General features: G+C 42.4%; 1 long non-coding RNA gene across 1 annotated transcript; it reads right to left on the bottom strand.

The window, feature by feature from the left end:
* Positions 1-14,727: 14,727 nt before the first annotated feature.
* Positions 14,728-18,925, bottom strand: LOC144983793 (uncharacterized). The gene is made up of 2 exons (XR_013647602.1): positions 15,363-18,925; positions 14,728-15,259 (listed from the first exon to the last, which is right to left on the bottom strand). It is a non-coding gene; the product is annotated as an uncharacterized LOC144983793 (long non-coding RNA).
* Positions 18,926-20,900: the final 1,975 nt, after the last annotated feature.

Raw genomic sequence — 20,900 nt, 5'->3', positions numbered from 1 at the left:
AAACCACAACCTGTCATGGTGCCTGTCGGACTCCTCCCCCTCCAACACTGCCAGCCAAGCTTTTTCTAATCACCTCCAGCTGAAACCACTCATCTCATCTACCTGCTGCTTAAAAGGAGACCCAACGCCTCAGTTCAACGCCAGTTCGTTAACCTCTATGGTGACTAGTCTGGTCTCATGTCATGTTAAGTCTCGCTACTCTCTTAACCCTCGCTTTGACACTAACCCTGATCTCCTGCTCCAGGAAACCCTTGTTACGAGTGACGTCAGTTGGAACCTCGGATCCATTCACAGCAACCCACCAGACCTTGTCATCCACGCTGACCGCGTTTGTACCTCCAGCCTCGCCACTAGCCACAGCTGCCTCTGGACCAACGTCTACGCCTCAGTTCTCCCAGGAATCAAAATAAACTTCTTCTCACCTGTCACTACCAGTCTCGCTCTCTCTGGGTTCCAGCATCTGGGTCTTCCCGCTTGGAGAAACATGACAGAACGAACTGGCCCAACCCCGGACCCAGCTGACCCGGAAGGACTGCGTTTCGCCATCAGCCAACAGGGCATCGCCCTGGGCCGCCAAGCCGACGCCTTGTCCCAAATCGCTGCCGCCCAGCAGGAACTCTTTCGACGGCTAGACGGTCTCACGCAAACTTTGATGGACATTTCAAGGCAGTTAGCTCCGCCGGCTACCTCGGCATCACTTCCGGCCTTCGGTAACATCGTCAATTCCGCCTCCTGCTCATCACCGGAAAATTTCCGCATACAGCCAGAGCCGTTTTTTGGCGACGTTAAGGCCTGTGGCGGATTCCTTCTCCAGTGCCGCCTTCTCTTCCAACAAGCACCAAGGTACTATCAATCCGATCACAGCAAGATAACACTTATCATTAACTCACTTCGTAACAAAGCCTTACAGTGAGCTCAGGCTTTCCTAGCGGTCAACCCCATCTCTCACCTCACTTTCGAACGTTTCATCAATGAATTCTAGCTGGTTTTTGACCAAACCAAGAAACAGGAGGAAGCTACACGTAAGCTACTAGCCTTAAAACAACGCAACCGTCCTGTTTCTGACCATATCATTGATTTCAGAATTCTGGCGGTGGAAACCGGGTGGTCAGATCCAGCGCTAAAGGGAGTGTTCTACCAGTCCCTCAACGACAACATAAAGGATCATCTGTGTACGCAGCCCGAGACCAATACTTTTGAGGAGCTCGTCACAGCCGCCCTCCGCTCCGACGCCCGCCTGCGGGAACGACACCGTGAAAGACCCCCTCCATCTCGCAAGAGTCCGGTCCTGCCTACGCAGAATGCTGCACAGCAATTCACTTCTGGTTCCCCTCCCGAGATCCGTCATAACCAGATGGATGAACCTATGCAGATGGGACACTCCAGGCTCACTCCTGAAGAACGACAGAGACGTCGGGAAGAAGGTGCGTGTTTCTATTGCGGCAAGATCGGACACCAGGTTAATCAATGTAGGGCCCGGTTAAACTGCGGAGCCCCCCCCGCTAGAAGACAGGCCGCGGGTGGCTGATGTTGACTCTGCTTCCAAAGCCTTCCTCCACTTACCTGTCAAGCTCGTTCATGTTACCACAATCATAGAGTTACGAACCTTAATCGACTCTGGGGCCGCCACACTATCTAAATGGAGTGATTATTGCCTTGCTAATTGTCTTAAATCGGCCGTTCCTACTATTAGCAATCTCTCCGTTATTGAGCCTGAGAAGGTAGACTTATCTCACGTACCTGAATGCTACCACGATTTGCGTTCTGTTTTTAGCAAAGCTAAAGCTAACTCTCTGCCTCCTCACCGGCCGTACGACTGCTCCATCAATTTATTGGACGGTGCCTCGCTTCCCAAAGGTAATCTGTTTAACCTCTCTGGTCCCGAGAAAGCAGCTATGGAGAGTTACATCCATGAGTCACTTTCTTCGGGACACATTCGACCTTCTTCCTCTCCCGTTGGCGCCGTTTTTTTCTTTGTTCAAAAGAAAGATAAGACCCTGCGCCCGTGTATCGATTACCGTGGACTCAACCAGATCATCATCAAGGACAAATACTCCCTTCCTCTAATCTCCTCCGTATTGTATTCCATTCAAGAAGCCCGTATTTTCTCCACATTAGACTTGCGGAACGCTTACCACCTCGTCCGGGTCAAAGAAGGAGACGAGTGGAAAACCGCTTTCAATACTCCCTTGGGGCATTACGAGTACCTTGTTATGCCATTTGGGCTTACCAACGCCCCCGCTGTTTTTCAGCGCCTTGTGAATGACGCACTACGCGACTTCATCAACCGCTTCGTATTTGTTTATCTCGATGATATCTTCATTTATTCCACAGACCCGGTTCAACATCAGCAACATGTCCGTCTGGTGCTACAGACTTTCTGAGAATCAGTTATTCGTCAAAGCCGAGAAATGTCAATTCCACTCCTCTGTCATCCCCTTCCTTGGTTATATTTTCGGGGCAGGTTGTATTGGTCCCGATCCCGCTAAAATTGTGGCAGTTTCCTCGTGGGAGGCACCCTCCTCTCGTAAAAAGCTCCAGCAGTTCCTTGGTTTTGCCAATTTCTATCGCAAGGTTTATCAGGAATTATAGTGCCATCGCGGCCCCCCTCACCCAACTCACGTCCACTACTAGGGCTTATGTTTGGAATGACGCAGCTCAGAGCGCTTTTGAAACCCTCAAAGGACTGTTCGTGTCAGCCCCCATTCTCATCCAACCAGACTCTACCAGACAGTTTGTGGTTGAGGTGGATGCTTCAGACTCTGGCGTTAGGGCCGTACTCTCGCAGCTTGAGGAAAAGACTGGCAAACTTAAACCATGCACCTTCTTCTCAAAAAAGCTCACGCCGGCAGAGCGCAACTATGACGTTGGCAACCGGGAACTCCTAGCAATCAAGTTGGCTATTGAAGAGTGGTGTCATTGGCTGGAGGGAGCGGTCCATCCCTTTATCATCTGGACGGACCACAGGAACCTTGCGTACTTACGATCTGCCAAAAGACTAAATTTTCGCCAGGCTCGTTGGTGTCTGTTTTTCGATCGGTTCAACTTTGTCATAACCTACAGACCAGGAAGCCGCAATGTAAACCCAGACGCCCTCTCCAGGATGTACTCTTCCACTGACAATCAGGACACCACCTACACCAGCATCATCCCCGACACCTGCATAATAGGAAACTTAACTTGGCACATTGAAACCAAGGTACTACAGGCTCAAGGTGAGGAACCCAACCATCCTGCCCCTCCCGCTGGGACCCTGTATGTACCTTCTTCCCTCAGGTCTGAGGCTATAACTTGGGCTCATGCATCTCGAGTAGAGTGCCATGGAGGCATAGCGAGAACTCTCAGCCTACTCCGTCGTCGTTTTTTCTGGCCCTCCATGGGTAAAGACGTCAAGGAGTACGTAGCGGCCTGCTCCACCTGTGCTCGCTCCAAATTCTCCGCCATCTGGTCTGCTCCATCCACTGTCCACTCCTAGTTGCCCGTGGTCTCATTTCGCGGTCGATTTCGTCACAGGACAACCCCCCCTCTCAGGGTAATTCCGTCGTCCTTACCGTTATCGACCGTTTCTCTAAATTTGTGCATTTCGTTCCCCTGTCTCAGCTCCCCTCCGCCGCAGAAACTGCTGTGGTTCTGGTCCAGTTTGTCTTCCGCCACCATGGGATCCCCTCGGATATCGTGTCAGACCGAGGGCCCCAATTTGTGTCCCAAGTGTGGAAGGCCTTCTGTTTCGCCTTGGGTGCCACTGTCAGCCTCACCTCAGGGTACCACACTCAATCGAATGGACAGGCTGAAAGGGCCAATCAGGAGCTTGAGACATCCCTCCATTGTCTGGCCGATCGGAACTCCATGGACTGGTCAAAATACCTTGTGTGGGTCGAATATGCTCATAACACCCATCCCTCCTCTGCCACAGGTCTATCTCCGTTCGAGGCTGCCCTCAGGTACCCACCACCCTTGTTTCCATCCCACGAACTGGATCTGGCTGTACCCTCCGTGCAGGACCATCTCCAGAGGTGCCAGGATGTTTGGCAGCACACCAAGGCCGCCCTCCTTCGTACTAAGGAGGTTTATTGCCGATCTGCCAATCGCCACAGGGTGGTGGGACCCACCTACCAACCAGGTCAGAGGGTATGGTTGTCCTCACGGAATATTCCGATTCAGGCTACTTCTCGTAAACTGGCTCCCCGTTACATTGGGCCCTACGTCATAGATAAAATCATTAACCCCACCTGTGTCCGTCTTCGGCCCCCGGCGGCCCTCAAGGTCCACCCTTCGTTCCATGTCTCGCAGATCAAGCCAGTTATGGACGGCACGCTTTGCCCGCCTTCCGCTTCCCCTCCGCCAGGCTCATTGACGGCGCCCCCGCCTTCACGGCCTCTCGTGTCCTGGATGTCCGCTGCCGGGGTCGTGGCCATCAGTTCTTGGTGGATTGGGACGGTTACGGTCCAGAGGAGCGCTCCTGGGTCTCCCGCTCCCTCATTCTGGACGTTCCCTCATTGATGACTTTTTTTCGCGCTCACCCGGATCGGCGTCCCGGACCGCCTGGGGGCGGTCGTTGAGGGGGGTCTACTGTCATGGTGCCTGTCGGACTCCTCCCCCTCCAACACTGCCAGCCATGCTCTTTCTAATCACCTCCAGCTGACACCATTCATCTCATCTACCTGCTGCTTAAAAGGAGACCCAACGCCAGTTCGTTAACCTCTATGGTGACTAGTCTGGTCTCATGTCATGTTAAGAAGTCTCGCTACTGTCTTAACCCTCGCTTTGACACTAACCCTGATCTCCTGCTCCAGGAAACCCTTGTCACGAGTGACGTCAGTTGGAACCTCAGATCCATTCACAGCAACCCACCGGACCTCGTCATCCACGCTGACCGCGTTTGTACCTCCAGCCTCGCCACTAGCCACAGCTGCCTCTGGACCAACGTCTACGCCTCAGTTCTCCCAGGAATCAAAATAAACTTCTTCTTACCTGTCACTACCAGTCTCCCTCTCTCTGGGTTCCAGCATCTGGGTCCTCCCGCTTGGAGAAACATGACACAACAGTCGTGAAAAGTCTTTGCAAAAACACCTAAGCATACAATTTGTCAGAACTCTGTCTCCCCATCTGGTTACAGGCTGAAACCGTCTCCAGAGTTCTGAATGCACTGTATCTCCCAGCAACAGCAGCAGGAGTTCCTGGCCTGATGTACCCTGGCGGGGTTTGCTACTTTGTTGCAGACCGCAGCCGCCTATTAACTACCAAACCGGACTCTGGCAGCATGCACAGACTGGACAATCAGTCCGCTGGTGATGGCTTATGAGGGACTCACCCCAGAGCTGCAGGGGAAACTTGTGTGCCGCGACGAAGGATTATCTTTGGACCAACTCATAGCCCTCACCATCAAACATGGTAACCCTCCGTGTGTTGTGTGAAATGTGCAAAGGTCGGGGCCTTTGTTTGGACATCATTAACCCATCCCCCCTGGAAATGCTCACTGGTATTGAATTTTGCTTCAGATTTTGCGCGGTGAATTTGCAATACCCTCTTGGCATTTTCGCTTTAATTATGTCACAGAATAAGCGATAGTAAAGAAGAAAATGAAAAAGCATTTTCAAGGATTGCTTTTTCATTTTAATTTTGAGTCATTTGATGCAGTTATATTTTAAAATGCAAAAAGCATTTCTGTTAATCCATTTTAATGATCAAATTATATATTTTTAAATGAATTTTGCAACACATTTACTAGAGAACCTTTGGAAGATAAAATGTCAAATACCATTTTCTTTATCATTTTAATTAAGTGACAGAATAAGCAATGCTGAAGAATAATAATAAAAACCGGTTTGGCGGATTGCTCTCTTTTTAATTTTGAGTCAACAAATGCAGCTTCATTTAGAAAATGAAAAAGCATTTCTGGAATTGACTTTTATTTTTAATTATGCTTCAGAATCGTTTCCATAGTAGAAACTGAGGGAAATGACTTTAACAAAAAATAAAAATAAACAAAATAGAGAAGTAGTCTGCTTCTGCACTTGATTAGTCAAGTGGACCGGTGGACTCAGCAACCGTGTCTCTGAGCAGAGCAGCTGGACTTTGTATTTGAGGGGAAGGGAGGACACTTTGTTACGTGTGTGCAATGTTATGGAGACTTCGGACTGTGATCCGTCCCGCAGCTCTAGGTGAACAACCAAAACTACCAAACTCAGGAGAACTGGGTCTCCCGGTAAAAGTGTGTGTCCGGGCAGAGCTCGGACCGTCAGCTCAGACAGCGGCTTTGGGGTGGTGTGTGAGCTTTTCAAAGCAGAAATGCCACTCAGTCCTTAAAAACCGTTCAAACAATCACCTGGATTTGTGTTTCCAGTCGTGTCCCGACAAAATAAAGGCTGCTGTCATTCCCACATATATATGTGCAGCCAAGCTGCAGATTGCAGCATTTCCCGAATGGATTTTATGTTCATCAAAGGCTAAATGTTGTTAGCCCGTGTTAGCCTCTCTTAGTCCTGGCTTCTTCCGGCTCCGTTCTTCAACAGAAAAAGCACTGACCGCACGGATTAAAATTAAAATGATGAGAGATTAGGCGCTTCATAAAAACTGCAGCATTAATAAAAGCACGTTTAGTAGATCATTTAGAATATTACAGAGCTGCCAGATATCTATGTATGTAGCCTCTCAGCGGAACTCATTTCTTCTTCCGGTATTTCAAACACTACTGCGCATGTGCGAATGATTTGTTCCGACCGAAAGTGTGCCCCATTTGAATGTTTGTTCTAATCAGAAAAAGGTTTTCTGGGCCCATGATCACGGTTGAATTCTAATCTGACCATTGATCCAATCAAGATATTTTGCACATGTAACCGTGGCTTTTGGTGGGAGCCGGTTTAGCTCGTGCTGGTCTGCGGCGCCTTCCGTCCGTTAAACCAAGGTTTGAATCCGGGCTGCTCCCTATTCCCTTCTCTGCTTCTGTGCCGGTCCCAAGTCAGGACCCGACCTGGCCCGAAATTCGGGTCGGGGACTAAAATGACAATCATTACATTCGGGTCGGGTCGGGCCAGGCTTCTGTCTCGCTGGCTTTTTAAATAAATATATGTTTATAAAAATGTATACTAAAACGATGTGTGGATACTAAACTAAGGAATACTTGTTATAAATAAATAATTTGGTTAAAACAGAGAAGGCACTGTAAGGTAACTGCTATATAACTACTACTAAACAGGAAGTATTAACAGTATTTTTCCACGTAATTAAGCTAGTGTGCATCAAGATCTCTCTTTCACTCTCTTTGTCTGGCCAGATTCATTTCGTTGTGCAAATGCATTTATCATGATCAAAAAAATATGTAGATTCTTTTAACCTTAAGAAATCTAGCGTTTTTTTCTGCCAAAAATACTATGGGGTAAATTGAAATTTCGGGTTTGCTTCGGGCCCGGGCCTGCAAATCAGGTTAATTGGTTAGGCTCGGGCTGGGTTGGGCTTTAATGCCCATGGGCCTGGGTCGGGTCAGGCTGGATTTTTTAGGCCAGATCTTACCTCTATTCAGTCATCCATCTGTTATTTATCAGAGTTTTAGGATAGGTTTGTCTTTGACAGATGTTTGTTCCATTTTTAAGTACAGAAATTGCCATTTTATATTTAGCCTATTCCTCTAAACGTGTGGGACATGCCCAAAAAATTAAACAAAAACAAAAAAAATTCAAACTGGGAAAAAATCCAAACTTAAAGACAGATTTAAACATGGGAATGAAAATAGATGATAGACAGATAGATAGATAGATAGATAGATAGATAGATAGATAGATAGATAGATAGATAGATAGATAGATAGATAGATAGATAGATAGATAGATAGATAGATAGATAGATAGATAGATAGATAGATAGATAGATAGATAGATAGATAGATAGATAGATAGATAGATAGATAGATAGATAGGACTTTATCAATCTCCCAAGGGAGAAAGTCTGGTGTCCGGCAGCAAAACACAGACAAACACAATAGGGTTGGGGGATCTCCCTTAAATTGGCAGTTGACGATGTTTGCAGTATATATTGATATAGATATATATATAGATATATATATATATAGATATATATATCTATATATATATATAGATATATATATAGATATAGATATAGATAGATATATATATATATATATTTCCATTTTTTTCCTGATCCTTTTCGACTTTTTGTGTTTATCTATTTATTTATTTTTATTCATTCATTTTCTTCCGTGTGTCCCTTTCTGGCTCCCTATCCCGGCCACTTATGGGTGAAGGCAGGGGACTCCCTTGACAGGTTGCCAGTCTGTCGCAGGGTCACACATATCACACACCCATGCACACTCATGGACAATTTGGAGTGAACAATTAACCTGTCAAGCATGTTTTTGGACGGTGGGAGGAAGCTGGAGTCCCCGGAGAAAGCCCATGCATGCACGGGGAGAACATGCAAACTCCACACAGAAAGGTCCCCCATTGTTGTTCTGTTTTCAGGTCCCCCAGCCATGACTTGAACCAGGGGCCTTCTTGCTGTGAGGCAAGACCGCTAACCACTGCGCCACAGTGAAGCCCGATTTATTTTCATTTATACCAATATTTTGCACCTGACAAACAACGAGTTCCTCAGTCCCACCAGTTTTTAAGTCTTGTCAAGTCAGTCAGCCATCACACTTCTTTATCATTTTGTCGAACCAATTGCAATCCCTTGTGGTCATACTGACACCCCAACATACAACCCCAGAGAAAACAGCACTTGCCACAACTGAGTGATAAAAGAGGAGCAACATGTCGGCACACATATCAGAAGACCTTAGCTTTCTTAGGAAAAACAGCCTACTCTGTCCTTTCTTATACAGAGCCTGAGCCTGCTCTGTCCAGTCCAGTTTGTGGTCAAAGTACACACCTAAGTACTTATAGGTATCGACCAGCTCGATTCTTTCTCAATCGATGATCACTGGTTGGTTGGAGGGCTTCCTAACAAAGTCAATGATCATCTACTTGGTCTTTGAGATGTTCAACAAGAGACTATTGTGTAGACAGATTCACAAATAATTGTTAGTGTATAGGCTGTTACTGTTTCAAATATCCATCAAGTTTTTCTTTTTCTTTATATTTGTTTAAAGAAAAGTGCAAATAGTTAAGACATAATTATTTTTTCAATTTTCCTTTGACCTTTAATTTAATTGTACAAATTAATTGTCAGCTTACTCACCTGGGGAGTAAGTTAGTGTAGAACAGCCACCGGGGCAAGTTAAGTGATATAATTAGAGATCAATCATTTTAACCATCTTCAGGAATTGATTAAGCAATTTTATTATTATGGCCCGCAGCAGCAGTCACTGACTGCAAGGACCATATTGTTTTCGCAGTTGGAACGACTTCGCTGCCTTTCAGCGAGAATGTGACCCCCGCCACATGCTCGAAAAGTCACCAAAATGTGCACACCTGGGATAAATTGCAAATGAATTTTCCACAAAGTCAACATCACCCCCCCGAAGACGATGACATCACGGCCAGCGATCCCGTCAAAATAATGAATGGGCCGAAAATCGCGTATGGGGCCAAACAAAATGTACTTTAAATTGCAGTTGCGAAACCAAAGCACACCTGTTGGGGATATCACAAAGAAGTTTTGAAATCTTTATGGGACGGCCACACGACCTACTGCTTGGCAGCCAATTGAATTGAATTGAACTCAATTCTCAGAGTTCGCCACAATTGAGTTCCCACGATATGGGAAAACGACACTTTTGTTTGAGCGATTTTCACGCAATTGCACACACTTACTGCAAACTCCAGTCTACAAACACCACAGTAGTGTCATTGACCTTTGACCTTGGGAAAAGGCCGTCATCTGTAATTTTCTCAAAAAAGCACATTTAGCACCAGATACAAATGAAAACTCATCGTTGGAATTTTCATCAATCGTCTTGTAACTTTTCGGGCATCAACGGCCAGCTACTCTGGACAAAAAGTTGTAATTAGAAGTTGCAGATTTTGAATAGCGTGCGTGTGGCGAGCTCGCAACCGTTGCCATCTTAGCTAGCTCGCACATTTTTTATCGGAATATCGTGAAGAGGCAATATGCGATTCCCTGGCCCACGCTGAACAAAACGATGTTACGCACGACAAGATCGATAAAGGAATGTGGGTTTGGCAAGCTAAAAACTGTTGCAAAAAAATGTGCTGACTCGGTAAAAACGACAAAATTCAGAACTTTTATGCCCTTGTCCACGATATCCAAAGGAAGTTTTGAAATCATTACGGGATGGCGACACCACCTACGGTTTGGCGGCCATTTTGCGCCAAAATCTGCAATCTCGCCATTTTCGCGTTTTTACACAATATGATAAAATGAACTTTTTTTTCCAGGGATTGTCTCGAAATTTCACATACATGTTGCTAGAGCAAGTCCGCAACTACCACTGGAGTTTCGTCGACCTTTGACCTCGGGAAGAGGCCGCCATCCTGAACTTTCTATAAAAAACACCTCTACCACTGGATTCAATTGTAAACTTGTCGTTGGAATTTTCAGCGATCGTCTCGAAAATTTTTGGGCATCAACGGCAAGCTACTCTGGAAATAATGTTGCAATTAGAAGTTGTAGATTTTGAACGGTGTGCACGTGGCAAGCTAGCAAATTGGCACACTGTTATAACTCCTATGGTTTTTAATGGTTGCTATGGAGATAAAATCAACAGAAAAGCCGCCATTTTGAAAAAAGTGGGATTATTTATAAACTTGTGACATGTAGCTCTCACCAATGGAGCAATGTGTTTTTCTGAGTCAGTTGATGATGCTGATCGCTAAGCTAGCACTTTTAGCCACATTAGCATTGCTAGCATAGCTAGCACAATGAGCATTTTGAGCAATGTGTTTTTCTGAGAGTTGATTATGCTGATCGCAATGCTAGCGCTTTTAGCCACAATAGCAAAGCTAGCTTAGTTAGCATAATTAGCATTTCAGGTAATGTGTTTTTTCTGGGCGTGGAAGGCGGTTTGCGTCTGCGGGCCGCGTCTGCGGGCCATGCAACGCCGCTTGCGACTTTATTATTAATTATAATTATAAGATAATGCTGTGAAATAAAAGGGTCTATATTCTGACCTTTGCCCATGGTTGGTATCCCATTTTCTGCTGATTGACACCTGTCCTTCTGGTTTGAACAGCGTTTATAAGTTCTCTTGTTGAAATGTCTGCAGACTTAGTTTGTTGTCTTTCTGCAGCTGTTATGAGCGAAAATCAGGGTCACAGAGTTGGCTTTTAGAGAGAGTGCAGATCCCAGGCGCCATATTTCTTAAAATAATATTTTGTTCTTTGATTTATTTCGACACTTGTTAGATCAGACATCTGTCATCAAACACTTCTCGAAGTCCTTCTGTTGTTGACAAACAGAACCTTGTTCCGTCTGGTGGACCGAGTGGTTTGAAGTAGATCCTGCAGCCTTTAACCCAAGTGTTCAGAATCTACTTGCGCTTCCTGAGAAGCCTGGCATGTTTGGCAAATTTTAGCATTCCTTCTGGTCGGATGGTTGTTTAGATAAACAGCAGATCCCTTCAGATTTTTCCTTTGATTCATCAGAGCTAGGATGTGTTTATGATTTACAAAGATGAGGATCGCTGGTTTATCTGTCTCCTTTCTCCTGGGAAGCGTTTGGCAGATTTCGATGATATTTAGATCCAGAGAAATCCCCTTGGACGTAAGAAATGATTCCACTTGGTGTTCCAGAGTCTCACCATCGCTCCCAGATTCTAAAGAAATGCTAGCATAGCTAGTGCTAATAGCGCTTGCAATGCTTGTTCCAGCAGCAGTTAGCTTTGCCCGAGGTTTGATCTATAATCCAGTGAAAATAACATTATTCATCATTTATTGTTGTTCTACATCGTCCAGAATGTCAACCCAGTTATCTTGTTACTCGTTTTGAGCTCGGAGTTTTCGGAACTCTTCCACAAGCTCCATGAGAGGAGCTAGCTTAGCCTTGATGTCATTCACTTGCTCCATGAAAGGATACGACGTAGCTTGGATGTCGTCGTGGATTTTTTTAATGTCATAGTTGTCACTTGTTGCCTGTTTTTTTTGGGCTATGGTCAGCTCTCTTTTTTTTTTTTTTTATGAGATAGTCAACTTTTAAGTCGCTTAAAGATCATTGTAAAAGCACACGTGTCCACTCGTTAACCCGGAACTGGAAGACAAGGAGATGAGAAACATTGTGACTGTAAGAGAAAACATATATTAACATGTAAAACATATGTGTGATGCACTCATTCAGGAAAAACAAATCCAGAATTATACTTATGTATGTACTCTATTACTTGGTTAAAGGTTATAATCTTCAAAAAGTGAAAGATCAAACAGTTCAACCCTTATAAACCTTCTTCATAGCAAAGTGAGGGTGTGTTGCTCTTGACAAGACTGAATGTTGCAGACATAGGAAGGTGTGATTGTGGGTTTCATTTTGAGGTTTTCTGTGGCCAGCTTCTCCGGTGAAAAAAAAAAAAAACCGAGGCGTGGTTTTCTAAGTGAAAAAAACTGTTGGTCAACAAGGCCGTTGCAGCAAAAACGTTTCTCTCACACCTTCTATGTGCATCTTTTCTTTGTGAGTATTAATGTTTAATGGATGTTGGAAGACAACTTAAGAAATAGAAAAGTTTCCTCAAAACAGCATCTTAGTGGATCACAATACAATGTTTACCATCCTGGACACTAAAACAGTACAACTTTTTGAGAAAACTTGTCATTTCATGAGTGAAGAACATCTGAGAGAGAAAAAAAAGCTGACTTCCTGTCAAACAAATATGGTTTACCAGAAGAACAACACATGTGATCTTAGACAGAAACATAAATATCTGTGGTGAAAAACATTCTGTCACTTTTGATTAAAAAGTTTTCTGTAATTATTTGGAATCAACATCATTTCTTAGCTTTCACAAAGATGGAAAAAACTAAACCATTCTCATGAGTGGAAACTTTTACAGTCCACATGTCTTTATTTATCTCCACTTTAACCACAGAGGGGTTTTTCCTTAGCTCGAAACGTCTTTGTGGAAACATCTATTATACAAAGAGTTTCACTTTAGTAAAGTTGACTTTTCTTTTATGATCTGCTACTTAAAAAACAACAAAATCCTTTGTTTGTGTATACATTTTAAACAGTTTCACAATTTAGCCTGCTACAATTTTTAACCACCTTTTTTAAAGTGTGAAAAAGTCAGGAACAGTTTTTTAACATTGTTTTTTTTTCTTAAATGCACAATGTTAAATGTCAGCTATATTTTTATTAGGGAAATAAATTAATAATGATGCAGGTTTTTTATAGGTGTTTTGCTTTTTCACTTCAATTGAGACCTTTGATAAAGAGGGAAAGGATTTGGTGGTTGCAATATTAAATCTTCAATTTTTTTCTGTCTCATATTGCTGTTCACCAGATTTACAAATGTGGTACGCAAAACATACATGTGTGTATGATTTTTGTTTATTAAATATTAAGACTTCCAAAAGAGTCATCATCCTCTCCCCTTCTCATACTCATGGTGCAAAAAAGAAGTACTGTCTGTTAAATGTAGCTTTCCTTTTTTTTTTGGTAGTTAATAATAATAATAATAAATTTTATTTGTTAGGCGCCTTTCAAGGAACCCAAGGTCGCCGTACATAAAAGTGAAAATGAAATAAGATAAAAGCAATCGAATGCACAATAAAATATACATATAAATAGGCCAGAAACAGGAAGTTATCGGAGGGGATAGGCGAGTTGGAAAAGATGAGTTTTCAGTTTTTTGGCGAATTGTGAGAGAGACCCAATGTTTCTGAGGTCCGGAGGTAGAGAGTTCCAGAGCCGGGGGGCAGAGCAGCTGAATGCTCAGCCCCCCATAGTGACAAGGCGAGAAGTTGAAAGCTCCTTTTCTGTCTCCTTCCTGGACGTTTTCCCCCTGGCAGAGAAAATTTCCAAAGACATTTGGTTTTATTCATTTTGCTAGCTCCTGGGTTTTATTTTAGCGTTAACCTATCAAGTGACAGAGAAGAGCACCTTGGCCTGCGTCAAGAGTAACATAGAGGGATGTAAAAGAGCATAAGGCAATTTTTCAAAATAAAACATCTTTCAGTTTCCGAAACAAATAAAACGGAAATAATGTAAGTTATTTATTCTTTCTGTTCGGCCTGGTACCAAATGACTAACGGTCCAGTACCGGTCTGCGGTCCGGGGCTTGGGGACTGCTGGTCTTGTCTACAGTGCTATTTTTTTCTCTATGGGTGCTTAGAGGAACATTATAATGTCACTCACCATTAAAACTAACATCTGTATTGTGGACTGAAATATGCAGAGAAACTACAAGATAAATGAAGGAAGATGTTTCAAGTAAGTCTGAAGAGATTTAAATGTTCAATTTTTTACATATATTTAGGATTAAATTTATTCATATGGCAGATTTACACAGTTCACACAGCACAAAAGACATAACTGATTCAAATTGTATTTAAAAAAGAAGCAAAAAACAGTAACAGATCAAGAAAAATACAACATATATAATACACATGATAGAATATGCATGCATTTCCAGCTATTCACTTTTTATATTTTCCAGCATCATTGACTTAACGTGATATTTACTGCTTTTTATATGTTTTATCTTCTGCCTCATTAGATCAATTCCACCAAATAATTTGTATTTCCAGTTGTTCCAGTGTAGAATAGTGGCTCATGTACATTCTCAAAATTTCTGAAAAGTAATACTTCTTTATATGTCAGCCCATATAGACTTAATGACTGGATTTCATTTTATTCTGCAAACATTTCAACAATAACAAAATTAAAAACACAAAACAGGAACAAAAATACCAATGCGTTATTAATGGAGAAAAGACACATTAACCTTACAAAGTTCCATAAAATGGCATTTAAGATTAAAAAAAAACATATCAGTTAAACAGGTTCATAAAGAGAAGTAATGTGGCTTCATCTTGTGAATTTTATTCAGTGAAGCAAAGACAGAAGAACAAATTGACATATTAACAATACTTTAAATTAAGGATAAATCAAAATGATTGTCAAGCTCTATCTTGGAGTTTGGCTTGAGTTCTTCCCATTTTTTATTTCACTTTAACTTTCATGAAGATAACTTTAGTTTCTAAGTCATCTCTGGGTTTATGTTGTAAAATGTCACCATCATACCTATTTTCTGCTTTTTGTTTTTTACATTCTTTAATTAGAGAGGCAGTCAAAGCAACAAAAACTAAGAGTGGAACAACTGCAGCACATGCGGCCAAAGAAATTGAAACTTGTGAACCTGTAGAAAAAAAAAGAAAAGAAAAAACTGATGATTTGAATTTGTCCAACATTTCCCCGTTAGAAAAATATACTACACCGTTGCAAGGAGTGATGATTTTAACCTTCTCATCTCTGCTGACATCGTTCCAGACTTTACACGTGATGTTTCCAAGAAGCTGTCCATGTAGGATGATGGAAACATTAAACACACTGGATCTATCAGATGTGTCATTGTTCAGGGACTGACTGTGTTTGTTTGAGTGTAAAAGTAAGAAACCATTCAAAGTCAGAGTGAGCTCTGCTTCATCTCCCTCATAGAAGCAGGTGACTTTCTGCTGTTCTGGTGACAAACACTGCTGAGACACCGTTAACACAGACACAGGAGCTGCAACAAATTAAACATAATCAAGTAACAAACTTAGAATAACAGCCTTAAAAATCTGAATGTTGTATATTATGGTAGAAAGTGTCTTGTTTACAGGTCAATGTCTTATTGTGTTTCTTATAAAACAGTTCACTTTAGTTTCCTAAAATTGATTTAAAAAATATCTATTCATTTATGAATGACTGGTTAAAAAACAGAAATTGGCTATAAAATAAAATAAGTAAGTATATAAAAATAAATATTCTTGTCTATATACTGTAACCCTTCATTCTTTTGTAAAATTCCCAGTTGGATTAAACTTTAATGATTTAACCTGATAAATAATTTCAACTCAAAATCCTTAACACACACTTACAGATACACAATAACATATGTGTGAGCATGCACATTTTAGTTGCAGTAGGAAGGCTAAACAGTTTTTAGTTTACATTTTCCAATGAAATGATAAATGAAATGCAGTTTTTCTTGTCTTCAGGTTTTTTTTCAAGTGTTGATAATTTGAGATGACAAAACAATTGAGTTAATTCATGTGTCCTTGAACCTTAAATATTTAATTTAAAACAAACTTACATACGAATGTGAGATGGATAAATGTTCCTTCCTCTCACAGAGTACTTTCATTCGCACGCTGGACTTTCTCACGTTCGTGCCATTAGAGTCATATTCCTCAAGGGTGTAAACTCCAGGATCTTTCTTTGAGACATTGTTCAGTTTGATTGTTCCATTAATTAAATAAATGTCTGTATCCATTTTCATCTGATTGAATTTAACCTTTCCGTTTTTGCCTTTTCCAAAAGATCCTGTTATCAAGGAGATGAGAATCATTGTGACTGGAAATAAAAACACGTATCAACATGTAAAACTTGTATGTAATGTATTAATTTAGGAAAAAACAAATCCATAGTTATACTTACAACTGCACTCTAGTTCTTGGCTAAAGGTCAAAATCACCAATGATAAGTGAAAACGAGTCAACCCTTATACACCTTCTTCAAAACAGAGTGTAGGTGTTTCGCTCTTTGACAAGACTGAATGTTGCAGACATGAGGTGGTTTGAGCATGTTCATTGTGTTTTTGTGGCCAACCTCTCTGCTAAAAATGGCAGAATTATCTGTGTGGTTTTCTATGTGAGACAAAGTGTCGGTCAACAACGCCGTTGTAACAAAAACGTTTCTTTAAGTCCTTCTGTGTGCAGCTTTTGTCTGTGCATATCAATGCCCCCTCTCCTCTCCTTACACACACACATACACACACGCACACACACACACACACACACACAGCACACGCGGTCCCCATCATACACGCCCCCACTCCGCAACACAAGCAAAGAAATAAACGGCTTCTAGCCTGTTCCATAGCAATGGTGTCCCGCTTGATAAGTTACCGTTTGCGTCCCGACCGGGACCGGACTGGAAATAACTGCGGTTTCCGACAACGGTCTGAAGCCTGAGGCTGAAAGGCAACACGCTGACAGCAAAATCAGCACACAAAAGCACTTTAATATATGAGGTGCCGTGTAGGACATTATTCAGAATTAGCATTTATAAACACATATCGAATCTCTCACACACACTAGTGAAATGCTTGTATACATACAACTGAAAATATATTCATTCACATACACATGTGAAATCTCTCACATACACATGTGAAATCTCTCACATACACATGTGAAAATCCTTTCACACACACTACCGAAATCCTCTCACACACACTACCGAAATCCTCTCACACACACTACCGAAATCCTCTCACACTCACTACCGAAATCCTCTCACACACACTACCGAAATCCTCTCACACTCACTACCGAAATCCTCTCACACTCACTACCGAAATCCTCTCACACTCACTACCGAAATCCTCTCACACACACTACCGAAATCCTCTCATACTCACTACCGAAATCCTCTAACACACACACTACCGAAATCCTCTCACACTCACTACCGAAATCCTCTCACACTCACTGTTAAGTTATGAATACAGGAACTGTTAAATAAATATGTCTTTACTTGTTTTATGGTAGTTGCACATATGTGCACTTATTGTGAAAGGGAAAAGGGAGGGGAAGTGTAGACGTGTTTTTTGGTTGTTGATGGCGTTGGAATAAAGAAGACGTGAAGCCAAGAAGTGAATTTGAATCCTTTTTAACATTGGTAGCAGAGGATGGTTAGCAACTACAGAGTCCCGCCACCTTTTGACGAAGAAAAACTGTACGAAAGCTGAAAAAAAGAAGTTGCGGTGTGGACCCGAGTTACAGATCTTGAAAAGAAGAAGCAGGCGCTCGCCGTTGCTTTGGCGCTTTCTGGTCGAGCGAGAGAAGTGGCGATGGAAATATCGGTGGAGGATTTGAACAAAGACACAGGCATGGAAACTTTACTCGTGAAGCTAGATGATCTATTTCTCAAGGAAGAAAAAGACAGGATCTACGAGGCTCACTCGAGTTTTGATCGGATAACGAGAAGCAGTAACGTGTCCATGACGGATTATATAATTGATTTTGAACAGCGGTATGGAACTTCCAGATGCAGTATTAGCATTCAAACTACTGGACACTGCTTGTTTGGACGTGAAAGATCGACAATTAGCACTAACAGCGTGTGCAGAATTGACATTTGCCGCCATGAAGTCTGCACTGAAGAGGATTTTTGGAGGGGAAAATGTCTGGCTCAACGGTGGGAATTAACCAGGATGCTGCCTATATAACTGAACAGAGAAGACAGTTAAACAAACCATGGTCCCATAATGATAAGCAGAAGACAGCATGGCCGGGCACTAATCCTCTGGATAGATATGGTCGCAGATCCAAATGTGCCATTTGTCAAAGCACATTCCACTGGGCCAAGGACTGTCCACACAAAGGTGAGCAAATTAAACTGACTGAAGATAAAGCAAATGATGTAAAAGAGTGCAATGTTACGTTGTACACAAAAGAGTCACCCACTGAAGCAGAAATCTTTATCACAGAGTGTTTTGGTTCTGCAATAATTGACACTGCATGCACACGGTCGGTGTGTGGACAAGAATGGTTGGACAACTTCACCAGTCAGCTAAATCAAAATGGAGTAAAACATCTAAAGAAGTCGGAAATGCACAGTTGCAGACCCTTCAGATTTGGAGATGGAAAAGTGGTCAACTCCACCAAAAGACTAAAGATTCCTGCTAAAATTGGGCAGACAAAATGTCATATTGAAACTGAAGTTGTTCCTGCCAAGATTCCCCTTCTTCTGAGATAAGAATCTATGAAAAGAGCAGGAACTGTGCTGGATATGGAAAATGACCGTGCAGTGATGTTTAACCACCCTGTAAAAGTTGAGTTTACAAGCTCAGGTCATTACTGTGTGAACATTATGGATTTTGAAGACTAAAACGTTATTGACAATGACCACATTTTGATAGCCAATGAGAATGTTATTCAACAAGAGAACACAAATGAAGAACTGGAGAGTCAGTATGAGGAGGAAATACTGGCAATCTCAGAAAACTTGACTACAGCAGAAAAAGAAAAGATCTTGATGAAGCTTCATCAACAGTTCGGTCATGCTTCTGTAGAAAGGCTTCAGAAACTTCTGATCAGCTCAGGCAACAAGGATAAAGAATGTGAAATCATCCTGAAAAGAATTGTTGAAGAATGTGAACCATGTCAGAGGTATAGCAGAACCAAACCAAGACCTGTTGTTGGTTTACTATTGGCATCTCAGTACAATGAAACTGTTGCAGTTGATCTTCATGAACTCCAGCCAGGTATGTGGTATCTTCATATTGTTGACCAGTTCACACGATTTAGTGCTGGAAGTATTCTGACCACAAAGAAGTCATCTGAGATAGTGAAGCACTTCATTCATGCCCCGATAAGTGTGCATGGCCCTCCTCAGAAACTGTTCAGTAACAACGGAGGAGAATTCAACAATGATGAAATGAGAGATATGGCAGAAAACTTTAACATTGAAATTAAAACAACAGCAGCATATAGCCCCTGGAGCAATGGACTTATGGAAAGACACAACCAAACACTTACTGAGATTTTAATGAAAGTAAAAACCTCCAATACTTGTGACTGGGATACTGCACTAGACTGGGCCCTTATGGCCAAGAACACAATGCAGAATGTACATGGCTTCAGTCCTTATCAGCTGGTGTTTGGACAGAATCCCAACCTGCCCTCTGTCCTTACTGACAAGCCTCCAGCTTTAGAAGGCACCACAAAGAGTGAGTGGGTTGCAAAACACATTTCTGCTCTGCATGCATCAAGGAAGGCCTTTACAGAAGCAGAATGTTCTGAAAGAGTACGGAGAGCATTGCGTAAACAAATACGCCACTCAGATGAAAAATATGAACTAGGGGAAAAGGTCTACTATAAACGAGTGGACTGCCATGAATGGAAAGGGCCAGGAGTTGTCATTGGCCAGGATGGTGCTGTGGTGTTTGTCAGACATGGAGGAACATGCATCCGAGTACATCATCTCAGACTTAAAAAAGCAAAAATGTTGAGTCAAGATCACCAAGGAGGCACATCTGTGATACAAAATGAAGCAGAACAAAACACCAATGACAACACCAGGCAACACAAAGTTGTGGAAGGAGAATATGATGTTCAGCTCAAAAAAGGACAAGTTTTGAAATACAAAGATGATGACAGTGGTGTTATATACACAGCACAAGTCAAGGGGCGTGGAGGAAAAGCTACAGGAAAATATAAAAACTGGTATAATCTTGTAATCATGGAGCCCAGTAATGTTGCAGGTACCACATGTTCAGTTGACATTACACAACTGGAGAGCCTTCAGATAGAACCAACTGTTGCTGTTGATGATGCAGCAGATGTTAATGATGACATATTTATGACAGGAGACTTAACATTTGACCAAGCCAAAGTAAAAGAAATAAAAAATTGGAGAGACAATGATGTGTTTGTAGAAGTTCAGGATGAAGGACAGAAATACATCTCCACCAGGTGGGTGTGTACGCTTAAAGAGACACACACTGGACTGATGCCAAAAGCACGCTTAGTGGCAAGAGGATTTGAAGAATTACAAGTGTCTGAGTTGCAAAAAGATTCACCAACATGTGCATCAGAGTCTCTTCGGCTCCTTGTGGCAGTAATCTGTCAAAGACAGTGGTCACTTAACTCCATGGATATAAAAGCAGCATTTCTCCAAGGAGCAGAACTCTCACGTGACCTCTACATTAGACCTCCACCAGAGGCAGATTCAAAAGGCACATTATGGAAACTTAAAAAATGTGTGTATGGTTTGGCTGATGCATCACTTTA

Source organism: Oryzias latipes, chromosome 14 (genome assembly GCF_053564925.1).
Source record: "Oryzias latipes strain Hd-rR chromosome 14, Olatipes_Hd-rR_3.1".
In the NCBI taxonomy this organism is placed as follows: domain Eukaryota; kingdom Metazoa; phylum Chordata; class Actinopteri; order Beloniformes; family Adrianichthyidae; genus Oryzias; species Oryzias latipes.
Note: the sequence above shows the minus strand (reverse complement) of the source record. Positions and strands in the feature narration are given on the sequence as shown.